This window comes from Canis lupus, chromosome 2, assembly GCF_011100685.1.
Source record: "Canis lupus familiaris isolate Mischka breed German Shepherd chromosome 2, alternate assembly UU_Cfam_GSD_1.0, whole genome shotgun sequence".
Taxonomy (NCBI): domain Eukaryota; kingdom Metazoa; phylum Chordata; class Mammalia; order Carnivora; family Canidae; genus Canis; species Canis lupus.
In genome coordinates, this window is record NC_049223.1 from 41,023,505 (window position 1) to 41,040,019 (window position 16,515).

A 16,515-nucleotide genomic window follows, 5' to 3' on the forward strand; every position below is an offset into this window, starting at 1 on the left:
GCTTGCAAAGACCTGTGCACAACAGCTCACACATCAGATGTGGGCCAAGGAATGGGATCTGAGCCACCAAAAGTGTCAGTTATAGTTAGTAACCAAGAAATAAACAATGTCTGCCTCAACATCTACCGGAGCCGAGGTCTATGTCTGAGGGTGACTGCAGGGTAAGAAGAAAACATTTACATTCTTTTATCAAGCACCTCTGATACATAAGGCTATGTTCAAGGAAGTTATGAAAATGAACATGATGATCCTTAAGAAAGTAAGATTTAATAGATATAGCAGCTATACAAATCACTCATCTAAAAGAAAGGCAGAAATGATAGGTGTCGGTGCTGTGTAGGAGATGGGTCTAGGAGGGAGAGGAAGTTTCTAGTAATGGGTAATAAAGGCTTCATGAGAATATTGCATATAAATGGATCCTGAAAAATGATGTTCATTTATTCATTCAAAATATATTTGTTGGGATCCCTGGGTGGTGCAGCGGTTTGGCGCCTGCCTTTGGCCCAGGGCGCGATCCTGGGGACCCGGGATCGAATCCCACATCGGGCTCCCGGTGCATGGAGCCTGCTTCTCCCTCTGCCTATGTCTCTGCCTCTCTCTCTCTCTCTCTCTGTGACTATCATAAATAAAAAAAAAAACAAAAAAAAACAAAACAAAAAAAAAACAAAATATATTTGTTGATAGTCTTCTGTGTGCCAGACATTTTACTAGGTGCTAGGGCTTCTGTGGCAAGCAAACAGAAATAGTCCCTCCTCCACTTGCACTCTAGCAGAGAGACAAGGATGGTGAGTTATGGATTAATTTATCAATTCAATAGGTGAGATACTGTCAGAGAGTGTTAAGTGCAATAAAAAAAACCACAACAGGACAATTGGATAGGGTGTTGAGATAGGATGGGGTTAACCGCAGACAGGGGTGGTCAAGACATTCTCTATGGAGAAAACATCTAAGCTGAGACTTAAATGATGTTGGGGAGGTGTCAGCTCCCAAACAATCAGAGGTAACTATTCCAGAATAAGAGAAAATGGCAAAGGCCAGAAACAGGGAATAACTCAGCATGTTTCAGAATGGAAATGTCAGTGATTCAAGAGAGTAAGAGCCAAGGTATAGAAGGGGATAAAATGAAGTCAGATGGATGAGCAACAGCCAGGTCACGCAGGACCCAGCAGGCAGCATGAGACCTTTGGACCAAATCTATGTGCTAAAAAAATCACAGGAGAATCTTAAGCCAGAGAATGCACTAATTTCATTTATATTTCTTTCTTTTTTAAGATTTTATTTATTTATTCATGAGAGACACAGAAAGAGAGGCAGAGGCACAGGGATAGGGATAGGGAGAAGCAGACTCCCTTCAGGGAGCCCAGTGCGGGCCTCGATCCCAGGACCCTGGGACCCTGAGCCAAAGGCAGACACTTAACCATTGAGCGACCCAGGTGTCCCTTGATTTATATTTTTCTTTTTTTTTTTTTTTTTTGATTTATATTTTTCAAAGATCATTCTGACTGCTATGTCAAAAACAGATCATGCAGGACAAGAGTAGAAGCACCACACCCAGTTCAGAGACTCTTATTGGGTCATGGACCCAATAAGAGTCCATCCCAGGATGGACTTGGGGACTGCTCAGTCCTAGGTGGTAGCAGGAGAAACAGAGAGAAAGCTAGGTCTGGGATTCAGTGTTGGAGGTGGACTTAAAAGTTGCCTTGGTTGTGCTCAGATGACAATGGGGACCGTGGACAGAAATAACAAGGTCAGGTAAGAAAAAGTCTGATAAAGAATTTAGACCTCTTTCTCCTTGAATGGCTTATAAGGGGTATTGTAAATAATGGTGTAGATGTGGCTTTGGAAAAGATCAAGGACTCTGAACTCCAGGCATGGAAATCAGCCTTCATTCTATAGGCAACAGGAAGGAATTAAAGGGTTTTTATAAAGGAAAGGGTAACAAGAACCACACTGTGCTCTTAGGCCTTGTCATTGTTGGGTCAAATAATGCACAGAGATAACAATCACCACAACTGTGTGTGTGTGCATGTGTGTATGTGTGTGCGCAAGTGTGTCTTTTCAAGCAGAGAAGGTGAGAGCAATTTGGACAGTATGAAGCCAGTAGACTTCTTTGGAGGTTAATTTACTTCTCTGTTTATTGATGTTGCTATGGTGATGTAAAATGCTAGCCAGAAGGACACAGAACAGTCGACTGTCTCTGCACTTAATAATCTGATTTTATGTAAGACATCGAGAAAGAATGCAATAACTCAGGCCCTTTGCAGCGAGCAGTAAGAGAAACCAGATGAGGCTGAGCAAACCTCCTGCCAGGCCACACCAGTACCCCTCCTTGGGTGCCGGGTTTCAGGCCCAGCTGTCCTGGCACTACCCAGCCTGACATTTGGAGGAACTCATCCTGCATTCTGACCCCCCCTCTCTCCATTGCTCTCTCAAACCAGAACTTTGCAAGCAGCCCACAAAGTGAAATAAAAACCCCAAGGAAATGGATAAAAGAATTCTGCCTATAAAAGGGGCTTTGCAGAGGGAAGCTGGTCTCATTGGTGGATGCAAACTACTCCCTTCTGGAGTATTCCTTGATATGGCCCTGAGGGGGGGTTCTTGCAGAAGCTGCAGATTACTCTTTAGATTTGCATGTTTCCACTTTCTTTCAGGAAGTCAGTGTTTGGAAGCTGGTGGTCAAGGTATTTTTTTTCCCTAATTAGAAACACATTCTTTCTGTTGTTTAAGATAAGACCAAGAATTTTTCACTTTCTTTGGTGTCACTGTAAAGTTAAAGTTAGGTTTCTATAACTGGATTTTTGATGTGGGCAGTCAAAACCAAAACTCAAAACAAAACACCTAAAGGAGACCTCTTGTCATTCTGAATTCTAAACCCTGCGCATTCTAGATTTTTTTTTTCATTCTAGATTTTTGGTAAGATTTTTACTCATTTCACAACTTTCGAGCAGTTTTCACATGCCTGACAGTGTAGGAGGCGCTCAGAATACAGTAATGAGTACAGGGCCCCTCTTCTAACTGCCATCATAGTGGTGCTGATAAAGACGGTCAGTACTTTTTCTTTCTTTCTTTCTTTTTTTTTTTTAAGATTTTATTTATTCATGAGAGACACAGAGAGAGAGGCAGAGACATAGGCAGAGGGAGAAGCAGGATCCCCGCGAGGAGCTTGATGTGGAACTTGATCCCAGGACCCTGAGCCAAAGGCAGATAGATGCTCAACCACTGAGCCACCCAGAGGCCCTGTCAGTACTTTTTCATCTTTGCCACACTCATGCCATCGTGGTCAGTCTGTTACATGCACTGCCTCCCTTAAACCTCCCAGCAATGTGCAAAGTAAGTATTAGTATTATCCTAATTGCATAAGTGAAGAAGCTGCAGCTTCATTGCTTAGCATGGAAATGCACCGATTATCATGGTGTGATGTGTGGTGTGATTTAAGTTGAAAGAAGGGCCGTGAGCGCTCTGAAAGAGGCTAGACACCATGTTCCATAGGGTTAAAGGTGTGATGAATATTTTAATCCTTTATACCTTCAACCAAATAGCTCTCTAAAATCCTTCCCCCCCAAAAAATAAAATAAAATAAAATCCTTCCCAGCTGGGATGTTGTGATTTATAAGAAAAATATATATTTGGTTTTGCTCCAGGGTTCCTAGCTCACAGCTCCCCACACCCTTGGAATTTCCTAAGTGCTGAGAGAATCAATGCGTCTTGTTATGTTAATGAGGCAACTCTTGGAAAGAGCCTAAGAATGGGGGCTGGTTGCTGGTGGAGCCATGCTTCTGATTAGGGTTGGAAATTTCAGTCCAACTCTCTGACCTCTGGGAGGGGGATGAGGAGATGGATGTTGAGCTCAACTGACAATGGCCAATGATTTAATCAATCATCCCTGTGTAATGAGGCCTCCATGAAACCCAAAAGGATGGCTGTGGAGAGTTTCTGGGTTGATGAACAAGTGGAAATACATGGAGAGTGGCACATTGAGAGCAAGCCACGCTTTCAAGAGCATGGAAGCTCCCCACTCTCCCATGCATTCCCTATGCCTCTCTTCCATCTGCCTGTTCTTGAGTTAATTTCCTTTCATAATAAGCCAGCGATTTAGTGGGTAAGAGCATTTTTTGAATTCTGTGAGCTGCTATAGCAAATCAACCAAGCCCGAGGAGAGGGTGTGCGACCTCTGACCAGTTAAAAGCAGAGTTGTCAGCCTAGGGCTTGTGACTGGCATCTCGAGTATATGTGTGAGGGTGTTTTATAGGACTGAACCCTTAACCAGGAGGGTCAGAAGCTATCTCCAGATAGACAATGTCAGAATTGAGTTGAATTGTTAGGACACCAAGCTGGTATCCAGGGTGTTGTACATGGTGTGGGTAACCCTGTCCCCACATTGGAATTAGTACCAGAAGCTCTATATCAGGAGGGCAGGAAGCTGAGAACCATTCCTTCTGAGAATGGAACAAGAATAAGAGCCAAAGGCAGGTGGGCCCAAGAAGGGACACTTTGGATATTATTTTATTTTAAATGGGGGGGTATATTATTTTAAATAAAAGTTCTATATGAGACAGCCTGTGCAAGAAAAACACTCAGACCCTCCTCTGTCTCCTGGAAAGCAGGAAACAGATCCCCCACGTGAAAGGTGCTCACCTTATGATGGGAGGTAAAGAGGCAACCTTATCGCAGGAGATGGGAAATTTAGAGCAGAGAAGTCTATGTAAACAACCTTTGTGGGATACCTGGGTTAAGTGTCTGATTCTTAATTTCTTGATTTCGGCTTGGGTCATGATCTCAATGTGTTGGGATGGAGCCCTACCTTGGGCTCCACACTGAGCCTGGAGTCTGCTTCAGATGCTCTCTCCCCCTCACTCTCTCCACTCTCTCTAAAACAAAAAGACAAAAAATATAAAAAACAAAAACAAAAACCTTTGTTACTTTGACTAATTTACTAGCCCAGGCCAATGTCTGTTGAGAATTCTTTATTAACTGAAGCTCCCAAAGTTAAATTCTCTTTGCCCTGTCAATTCCTCACAAATTTATTGTCTCCTTGTGTAAAAAGAACTGCCTGCCTTGAGCATTTCTTTAGGTCTTCATGTCATTGTTGGGCCTCCAGGTGCCAGTAATAAAATGTTGAATATTTTTCCCTATTAATCTGTCTCCTGTGAATTTAATTCTTCATCCAACTGGAAGAACTTGAGGGGAGAGGAAGAGTTTTTCTTTCCCTCACAGGTCCCCTTCAATCTCTCACCTGGACAGTCTATCCTCATTCTTTATTTTATTAAAAAAAAAAAAAAAAAAAAAAAACCTGTCTTGGGGCACCTGGCTGGTTTAGTCAGAGAAGTGCACGACTCTTGATCTCAGGGTCATGAGTTTGAGCCCCATAAGGGGTATAGAGATTACTTAAATAAAATTTTATTTTTATTTTATTTCTTAAAAGAGTTTGTTTATTCCTGAGAGACACAGAAAGAGAGAGAGGCAGAGAGACACAGGCAGAGGGAGACATGCAGGGAGCCTGACGTGGGACTCTATCCCGGGTCACCAGGATCATGTCCTAGACTGAAGGTGGCGCTAAACCACTGAGCCACCTGGGCTGTCCCTTAAATAAAATTTTTAAAACTTTATATTTATCTCACAATTTCAACAACTGCCAGGTTTTGCCCTGGCTGAGTCTTGTTTCAATGCCTTACTCTTTCTGTGATTGCATTCACTCAGGCTCATTATGGTATTGTCTAGGTCCTTGCTAATATTGATTTATTTTATTTGATATGCATAAAGTGTTCTTTTCCCATAACATTAGAGGATTTCGAGAATTATTCCAAGTTCAGTACAAAGTAGGTTAAGTTCAAACCTCATAGCCTTGATAACTTTGTATTTAACAGAATAAGAGCTCCCTTGCTCCTGGTCTGTGATGACCTCATAAAATCACAATATCTATTATATCTAGCACATGCTAGAACCAGATTCTAAATCAACATGATGTATATACATTTAAAATCCAAAGAAACTAAATAAATCTTGGGGATCCCTGGATGGCTCAGCGGTTTGGTGCTTGCCTTTGGCCCAGGGCGTGCTCCTGGAGCCCCATAATGAGTCCCGCATCAGGCTCCCTGCGTGGAGCCTGCTTCTCTCTCTCTGCCTGTGTCTCTGCCTCTCTCTCTCTGTGTCTCTCATGAATAAATAAATAAAATCTTAAAAAAAAAAATCCAAAGAAACTACTCTGATGAGCAAAGACTAATAAACTTCAATATAACACAGAATTTTTTTTAAAGATTTTATTTATTTATTTGACAGAGACAGAGAGCACAAGCAGGGGGAGCAGCAGAGAAGAGAGGGAAAAGCTGAGCAGGGAGCCCGATGCAGAGCTCAATCCCAGGACCTTTGGAATATGACCTGAGCCGAAGGCAAACACTCAACTGACTGAGCCACCCAAGGGCCCCTAACACAGTATATTTTTAAAAATAAAGTAAACCAATATATTCACACCACCCGCTCCAGGTTAATTTTCCAATAGTAAAGAAGAATGTTGCAAATCACAATTAAAAGTACTACTCGACTGCCCTCCCTTACAATCTAGCATGAGGAGCCTTAAAATGAACATCTTCAAAAATATATGCAAGGCAAGAAGGAGAGTCCTCATTTATAACAAGAGTGTAAAGTAATATGCTGAACATTTTCAAATTTTCATTTTATAGTTCTTTTCTCCCTAAGTACAAGACACTGGAGAGTGTTTGCAAAATTTCCATCACACCAGATGTAAGAAGGACTTGATGACAAAGTCCTGAGTGTTGTTCACTGACCTACCCGAGGGCAGATTTCAAGAATATTAACAAAAGATTAACAATATTAAATCTGTCTTCTTTGGGGAGGATTTCCCTGATACTTTAGTCCAGAACACATCCCTTGGTATATTCCTACTCTGACCCTATGACTTTGGTCAATAGCATTTGTCAAAAATGCAATTTAAACAAATATTTGGGTAATAATGAATGCCTTCCTCATTAAAACATAAGGTCCATTAGATGGTGTTTGTCCTACCACTTTTTGAAGGAATCCAAATGTTTATTTCAATATTGAATTTATATTGATTAATTTATAGGAGTTTGATTCATTTTGTTGAATGAATCAAAGGGAAAAGTTTTCTCAAAATTATAAACCAAAATAATAAAAAGAGTGAATTCAGGCAATAAACAGGAGGAAAAACCCCTCAGCAGTTTGACACACATTTAAAAAAAAAAGTGAATTCAATGAAAATAAGCTGAGTTCATTCCAAAATTTTGATATTAAAAGAATGGTCCAGCATGACAGGGCTTGTACTTTTAATTATATTGAAAAAAAATTTTTTTAAATTTTTATTTATTTATGATAGTCACAGAGAGAGAGAGAGAGAGAGAGAGAGGCAGAGACAGACAAGGCAGAGGGAGAAGCAGGCTCCATGCACCAGGAGCCCGACGTGGGATTCGATCCCGAGTCTCCAGGATCGCGCCCTGGGCCAAAGGCAGGCGCCAAACTGCTGTGCCACCCAGGGGTCCCTACTTTTAATTATATTGAGAAAGTATGTAATGATATACAAGCCCTTGTGGATTCAGTCATGCCTTTATAAGGTTTTGTATTTTGTTGTGATTCTATCTACATACACTTGGAAAATAACAGAGAGTTTTTGTATGTGACACTTGATTCATTCCATCTGCAGAGAACACTACAGTCAAGCATACACATTTGGTGTTTTTTCCACAGCTCCTTGAAAACCAGGGAAGTGTCACCCACAATCTGAGATTCACTAGGCTGCTGAATCATACCCCCAAATTGTTCCCTATTGTAAAAGTCTGAGGTTTGTAAGCTCGGTGTTTGGCAATAAAGTGAACAAGGAAATCTCATCCTCAAAAATTAGCCCTTCAAAATCTCAAGAATGTCTTTCCAGCCTTCAGTGTTGCACAGTAAAGATGATGGCATGTACACTTCTGAGATTTCTTTTCAGTAACATAGGTATCTGTTAAGAAGGAAGCAGGAGGGGTGCCTGGGTGTTCAGTTTGTTGGGCATCTGCCTTCAGCTCAGGTCATGACCTCGGGACCCTGGGATCAAGTCCCACATGGGGCTCCCTGCTCAGTGGGGAACCTGCTTCTCCTTCTCCCTCTGCTCCTACCCCCTGCTTGTGCTCACTCTCTCTGTCTGTCTGTCTCGAATAAATAATTAAAATCTCTTTTTAAAAAAAGGAAAAAGGGCAGCCCCGGTGGCACAGCGGTTTAGCGCCACCTGCAGCCCAGGGCGTGATCCTGGAGACCCTGGATCGAGTCCCGCATCAGGCTCTCTGCATGGAGCCTGCTTCTCCCTCTGCCTGTGTCTCTGCCTCTCATTCTCTCTCTGTGTCTCTATGAATAAATAAATAAAATCTTTAAAAATAAAAATTAAAAAAAGGAAAAAGAAAAAAAAGGAAGCAGGAGTGAAGGAGGAAATACCCTCACCTCTACCTCTGTCTCTTCCTGTCCTCTAGTTTTTGTTGTTGCTTCCTGTTGGCCAACCCCAATGGGTAAAGGGGTCTGGAAAATACAGTCTAAAGATATCAGCATCTCAGGGGTTCTCATCCAAGATGGTGATGTAGGAAGATCTTGAACTCACTGCCTCCACAAAACACACCAAATTATACCTATTTTTAGAACAATTCCTCCTGAAGAAGAACTGAGGGCCAACTGAACAGCTTGTGAACACCCAAAGATAGAACAGCAAAAGAGAACAGCAAGAGAGAGGAAGACAGACACAGCATCTCAAGGCATAGTCTGGCTTGGAGAAGGAGACCTAGATTGGATTTAAGGGGTCAAATGTGGGATAACCAGCTGTGGTAAAACAAGAAATACATTTGGTTTTTGTCCTGGTTTCCTGGCACAAAGCTCTTCAAACCCTGGTGATTTCCAAAGTGAGAGTATCTTTTGTGATTTGTAACAAGCCCTTTCAATTATACCTGACTTTGTGCCTATGTGACTCAGGATAGGGCCCCAGATAGGCTCAGGATGGGCTCAGAAAGACCAAGGAAGGGCAGCCCAGGTGACTCAGTGGTTTATGCTCTGCCTTTAGCCCAGGGTGTGATCCTGGAGCCCTGGGATTGAGTCCCATGTCAGGTTGCCTGCATGGAGCCTACTTCTCCCTCTGCCTGTGTCTCTGCCTCTCTCTCTGTGCCTCTCATTAATAAATAAATAAAATCTTAAAAAAAAAAAGACCAAGTAAATTAGAAGAAGATTAAAGGATATTAATGTTCCAGAAAAACTCTTCAACAGCAAGTTTTGATGTGCTTTTGAGTAGAGGAACACACAGAGGCACTGAAGAGTAGCTTGCCCAGTGCACATGTAGAAGCTCCATACCTCTTCTGCAGACTTGGCCCTCTGGCTAAGGGAATTATATTCTATTATACTTATATGGTTACAATTCCTGAGTTATATCCTTTTATACTAAACCAGTAATCTAGTAAGTTAATATTTCCTGAGTTCTGTGAGCCTCTCTAGCAAATTAATAGAACTTGAGGACGCAGTAGTAGGAACCTCCAATTTATAGCAGGCCAGTCAGACTGCCTCTCTGGGTTGGGCCCTTAACCTGTATGATCTGATCTTCATCTAGGTAGATAGTACCAGAACTGAATCAAATCATGGCACACCTAGCTGGTATTGCAGAATGGCCTGATGTGTGAAAAATTCACACATCTGATGTCAGAAGCAAAATAGTGTTACAGTAGAAAACTGAGAGTAGAGAAGACACATAGAAGTGTTTTTCCTTGGACTAGCCCAACCAACCAGGAAATGTATGCATTTGTATACTCCATGGCTTTCAAAGCACTCATTAAATCCATAAAGCCAAGGGACAATGCCTGGCTTGTGGCTCAGTGGTTGAGTGCCTGCCTTTGGCCCAGGGTGTGATCCTGGAGTCCTAGGATTGAGTCCCTCATTGGGCTCCCTGTATGGAGCCTGCTTCTCTCTCTACCTATGTCTCTGTCTCTCTCTCTCTCTCTCATGAATAAATAAATAAAATCTTTAAAAAACAAGACAAAAATCACAAAGCCAAGAACTGAGAAGCTGACAATGGGATGAAACAGGAACAGAGCACTTAAATCTTTGGCCCAAACTTGCACAGCTTGTAAGAAGTAGAGCTAGCCCTTTGCTTAAGGATCTGAACTTTGGTGTCTTTGATATTCATGTTTCCCACCTTCCCCACTTTCCACAAACACAAGATATCAATGAATCTAGAAATTCTTTGGTGCTATGGTTGAACATTGTGAGTAGTTTGTGTTGTTTCTATTTGTGGATTTTGCCTCTATTTATAAAATATTACCTCTCTGCTTATAGTATTTGTTGTTGTTAAAGTGCCCAGAATCTTTCAGACCCTCTGTGTGGATGAGTTATGGCTAACAGGATGCCTGATTATTCACGCCGTTGGGGAGAAGAGCTGGTGCTTGTAAACGTCCACAGGGCTGCCCCCTGGAGGGCTGGAAGAAGGAGCCCCTTCCCTGCAGGGAGCAGAGCGCCTGATGGGCTAAGATAACCGCGAGCCCCATGTGTTTGGTTGGTACCCCAGAAAACTTCTGTAGTGACATTCTATTCTCTTTGATACCAATTCATGGTTTTCCTGTGCATTACTTTTCTTACTCCATGGCTAGCCAGATTCAGTGAAAATTACCAAAAAAACTTAACTTCTAAAAATTAATAGGTGTTTCTTCAAGAAAACTCAAAAAGCAAAAGGCAAAACTTTATAATCCCATCACCAGAGAGAACATTTTTCATCTAAATCCTTCTAGTCTTTATTTTCTGTGTGGATATACATGCCTATTTATATAAAATTTATTTTAAAATGGAATTATTCTATACACACTGCTTTGCAGCTTACTTTTTAATCCCATATGGTGTCTTAAAGACATAAAATTTTCAAATTTCATACAGAACTTTTCTCAGCTATAACCAGAGAATGCTATAGCTAGAAACGAATTTGCTCTAGTTGGGAGTAAGTGATAGGGTAAAATGCCAGCTTTTCACACTGAAGTATGCGTATGACTCACCTGGGGATCCTGTTCAAATGCAGATTATGATCCTGGAGGTCTAGGGTAGGACTTGAGGTTCTGCATTTCTAATAGGCTCCCTGGTGACACTTGATGTAGTTGTCTGTGGTCTGTACTTTGAGAAACACACAGGTGTGCTGGAAAATACTCCAATCTAGGAATCAAAAACATGTGTCCAAATGTTGGTCAGGAATTTTGGATAAGTTTCTAAACCTCTTAACTTCAGTTCTCCTATAAAGTTCTCATTTCACAACAATCTGAAAATGCTTAGCACAAAATATGGATTTAGTTGTACAGATTAGTTATATGTGTGTATAGTTAAACGAAAGTAGAGTTGAATCAGACTCAGGTGATCAAAGAAAAGCTACTTGAAGGAGAAACCCAACTCTTCCTCATATCCCCTGTGCCCTGCCTCCCACTGCACCCAAAGAGCAAAATCTGCTATCAAAATAAAAAAGAGTGCTCATTAAATGGGCTTCTTGTGCTCACAGAATGTCCAAGACACCAAATTTAGAGAGAGAAATTGATCCCCTTTGACCTTTTTAAAGCGCTCAATAAAAACTCGATCTATAATCCAACATGACCAGATGCCCCAGCACACCCTCTGCTCACCTATCAGCAGCTTGCAGTTTCATTCGTTTCTCTTACAAACACACTAACATCACAAGTAAATGTGCAAATTGCATAAAATCCACTTTTCCTATTTATTCTTTGTCTATGTTTTCTGTCCAGGTGCCAGCCATGCTCTTCCTCTTCCCTAAGTCTCCTTTTCCATGGCCCTCCCCATCTTGCTGACTTCAACTTCTTTTTCCTCCAAGATCTTCCCCTCTGGACCCTCCATATCCTTTTCTTTATGAAGTTCTTGGCTCCTCTCATTTTTTTATCTTCATATGCATTTCTCTGCTCAATAAATGGTGCTTCTCCAGGAGTCCAGTGGGACCTGCGTTTTTCTTGTCATAATCATTGTATTTGATTTTTTTTTCACTCCTTAAAAATAGAAGAATATAGAATTAGATTCTATGTCTTTTCAAATATGGAATTTTCCAGCTGTATCATTTTATAATTCCTGACCCCCCCCCCCTTTTTTTAAACACAAGGACAGACCGTGGCCTCCCACACAAAAGTAGGAACAGAGGGAGCCAGGTCTGTCCTGGGAGAAGGGATTTGTTCAACCTGCGAGGGGAGCCACTTGAAGGGTCATCCATGGAGTCATCTAGCTTTGTGAGGGGGAGTTGATACCAGGCTGAGTAGGTCTGGTTTCTGTCTGTATCCCAGGAATTTCTTTTTATGAAAACTGAAAGAGCTAATTCTTAGGTCCTGTTTGCTTCTGGACTCTTATGATGAAATTCTGAAGGCCTCCCACTGAGATGAAAATTGGGGAGTTAGGTTCTCTTGAAAATTCCACCCTGGGTGGGCTCAGTTTGTGGATAGAGCCAGATGAAGAGAAAGAGGGAACTAAAATAGTTTTATTAATTGGCCAAATCAGGCCAAGATAAAATTTCTGAGGCTTACATGTCCAGATCTTAATAAGCAAATGCTGTCCTTTGGTTGAATTTAAGTAGCTGCATCTAATTTGCTCTGTTGCAATTTCCTTGTTTATTCCCATGGAGCTTAACATACTCTCAGGCTTCTTAGCAGGAGGGTCTGCAAACCCAGAGCAGGATGGGGCAGGGCAGAGGAAGGACACCTTCTTTGGTGTGACCTGGTCATTTTTTATTTTATTTTTTTACAGATTCCTGATTCTACATTTTGTGCTTATATGTTAAGTGTGTGTTGTGGTGGTGGTGAGAGGTGGGGGCAGTTAGGGCTAATTTAAATACATGAGATTCCTCAAATCCCTTTTAGAATATTGGATATATTGCCGATATAGAGTCCAGTTTTATAGAAGGGAAGTAATGTAGGAGTGAAAAGAGAATGAAGGGAAGCAAAATATACCACCTCAAAACATGTCTTTCTGGCATATTATTTTGAGCTGATTATATTTGATAGGCTACAGATGCAGAAGAATATGAAAACCACATAGAAGTTATCTTTTTGAGACATTTACCTTTATAAGGAAAATCTACTTGTAAGGGTATTTCCCGCTCTATACCTGGAAGAGGGGGATGACCAAATCTCTAGAAACTCTCATTAGTGGCGAAAGCATGGACTTAAATCTGCATAATAACCATACCCTAGTTTCCTGGGCTTTAGTTGAAAACCTCCCATAACTGGTCTCCCCACCCACCCAGCCCCAGTGCAAAACATCTTTCTTTTATGTTTAGCTGGTGGTATTTAATTCTAGTGAGCTACTCAGTTTTGTTGGTATCTCTCATATATATAGAAGGTATAGAAAGTGTTTTTCATCTGTTAATCTGTCTTTTATTATGAGAGGGAGTAGGGGTGAGGTCTCAGCCAAAAACCTAGAATGGTAGAGGGAAAAAATTTCCCCTCCCTGAAGCAGGAACAATAGGGGGAAGCTGACCATGAAGATATTTTTATATATTTTGGAGAATAACAAGTTGTTGTTTTTTTTTTAAGATTTTATTTATTGATTCACAAGAGACACACACACACAGAGGCAGAGACACAGGCAGAGGGAGAAGCAGGCTCCATGTAGGGAACCTGACGTGGGACTCGATCCTGGGACTCCAGGATCACACCCTGGGTCAAAGGCGGCGCTAAACCCCTGAGCCACCCAGGCTGCCCAGAGAATAACAAGTTAATTAGGAACCAGATCAAGGAGATTGAATTTAAAGAAAATGAAAGTCTGAGCAAAACGGATAAAGGTTACATGACATTTTTGGGAATGTAAGATAATATCTTGTACTCCCCTTGATGATACTCTGCACATTGTTATAAGTTGTTCCCATCTTGGAAAGAAGCTTCTCACCCCACTGGCCACATCTAGTATTGATAAAGTGGCTTCTATTTATTGCATACTTGCTACGCAGATAGTAATGTTTCGTTTCTTAGGTGTGCAGGGTAAGTTTATTACCACCATCTGGTACCTACCTGTGGTTACACAGAATTGGGTGAGGGAAGTACAACTGGTAACACTATGAGACACAGGTTTTGCTAGTTGGGCTACTGGCATTCCTGCCCAGGGAAATGTGGACCTCAACAAAGTCCACCTGCAGGAATAGTAGTCCGTGGCCATTCTTTAATGGGCAGTTCTGAGTTCCCTCTCCTGGAAGCCAGGGAGCTCCATTTATGCCTCCATAAGTTAAAAGGTCAGACTTCAGGGTGTGCCAGGACACTTATAAATTTTGGTATATAATGAGTTGCAACAATCACCCCCCTTCTCTTCCCTGGAAATGATTGTAATTGTCACGAATAGCTCAAGATATAATAACTCAACCAGCATCTACATTTACTATCTAAGCACTATCTGCTCCTTTTAAAAATTTGTAGGTGGCCTATGGTAAAACCAAGGAGGAGAGTTTGGGACTCTTGGGTTAGAGTGGGATTGGAAGAAAATCATGCACCATCCATGGCTTTTTTCTTTTTTTTTTTTTTTAAGATTTATTTATTTACTCATGAGACACACACAGAGAGAGAGACAGACAGAGACACAGGAAGAGGGAGAAGCAGGCTCCATGCAGCGAGACTGATGTGGGACTTGATCTCGGGTCTCCAGGATCACGCCCTGGACTGAAGGCAGCGTGAAACCGCTGAGCCAGCCGGGCTGCCCTACCATCCATGTTTTTGTTTTTTTTAGAAAATATTTTATTTATTTATTCGTAAGAGACACACACAGAGAGAGGCAAAGACACAGGCAGAGGGAGAAGCAGGTTCCATGCCAGGAGCCCGATATGGGACTGGATCCCGGGTCTCCAGGATCACACCCCAGGCTGCAGGCGGTGCTAAACCGCTGCGCCACCGGGGCTGTCTCCATCCATGGTTTTGATGGTAGCTATTCTGCTTCCTTTAACAAACAAAATTTGTCCATTCCACAGTCCTTAGGTGTAGCAGGTCATTTAATTTTCTTTTTAAAATTTTTTTTAAAAGATTTAATTTATTTATTCATGAGAGAGAGAGAGAGACAGAGACACAGGCAGAGGGAGAAGCAGGCTCCATGCAATGTGGGACTCGATCCCAGGACTCCAGGATCACGCCCTGAGCCAAAGGCAGGTGCTCAACCACTGAGGCACCCAGGCGGTCCGATCATTTAATTTTCATAGAACTTAGTGGCTGCATTTCTCTTCCACTTTATCAACTACAGAAACCAGGTCTCAAAGAAACAGTATTAACTTGATCAAGAGCACATAATTTAGCAAACAAGAGCTAGGCTTTAAACTTCAGTTCAAGGACAGCAAAGGTCCTATTCCTTACCCTTGGAAGGTTAAGGTACCTTCTTCCAGTGCAGAACCCATCACCCATTACTACCAGACTCCCAGCTGCAGGGAATAATGGGAAGGGAATGTCACAAAGGTCTACTGCTCCGGTAATTGCTCCTAAGTAGTCACCAGTCCTCTCTAACCCACTCGGGTTGTTTTGTTTTGTTTGGAGAGGGGGAGGAGGTCCTGTCTGTCTGCCAGCTTCTTTATTCCTTAGAACTGATAGCTCTTGGGATTCCAGTTTAAACTTCATTTTGGAGAAATGTGAGCCCAATGAAGCATGTCATGGCCACGTCAGAGTGGGTTTTTTTCATTCTTTCTTTTTCTTTCTTTTTTCCCCCTTAGTCAAGCAGAGTTGAATGGACAGGCTCTTGGCAACCTCATCATATCTATTATGTTCTGATCATTATTTAAACAAATGGTATTCACTAGGGTCCAAGTGCAAGGGAAGGGACACAGAGAAGGCTTTTTTATCAGTCAGCTGGACTTCTCTTTTCACAAGTCTTTTGTGTTCCCTGAAGATCCCTCAAGTGTGGAGCAGTTCACAAAGGAATGAGATGGACACAGTTTTTGTCTGGAGTGGGACGTCCAGTCAGTCCCCTTTGCCTCTTTGTGGATGTCTTGATCCTTCTGACAATTTTCTGTCTCTTCAAAAAAAAAAAGTGAATGAAACATCCAACACAATTTTCAGGCACTGGGGGCTGCAGAAATGGAGAGTAATGTGCAGGTTTTTTACAAGGTCAGGTTTGATAAGGTATCAGGAGGTACATCCGTGGAGGTGCTCAGACTGAAACAGCAGAGAAGCAGCAGCTGCCGAAAGACACTGGCTCTGTAGACAGTGTACCTTGCTTCCAATAATTATCCAAGTGATCTTGAAAAATGCGTTAACCTAGTAAGATTTAGATCCTTTGTGAATGGGGACAATAATTATATTTATTTGATTGACTAGAGGATTAAATGAAATATCGTATGTAGCTTGCTTATTGGCACATTTTGAGCTTTTATTAAACTCTCACTTTTGGGACGCCTGGGTGGCTCAGGTCATGATCCCGGAGTCCTGGGATCAAGTCCCACATCAGGCTCCCTGCATGGAGCCTGCTTCTTACTTCTTCCTCTACCTGTGTCGATGCCTCTCTCACTCTGTCTCCTGTGAATAATAAAGTCCTAAAAAAAAAACA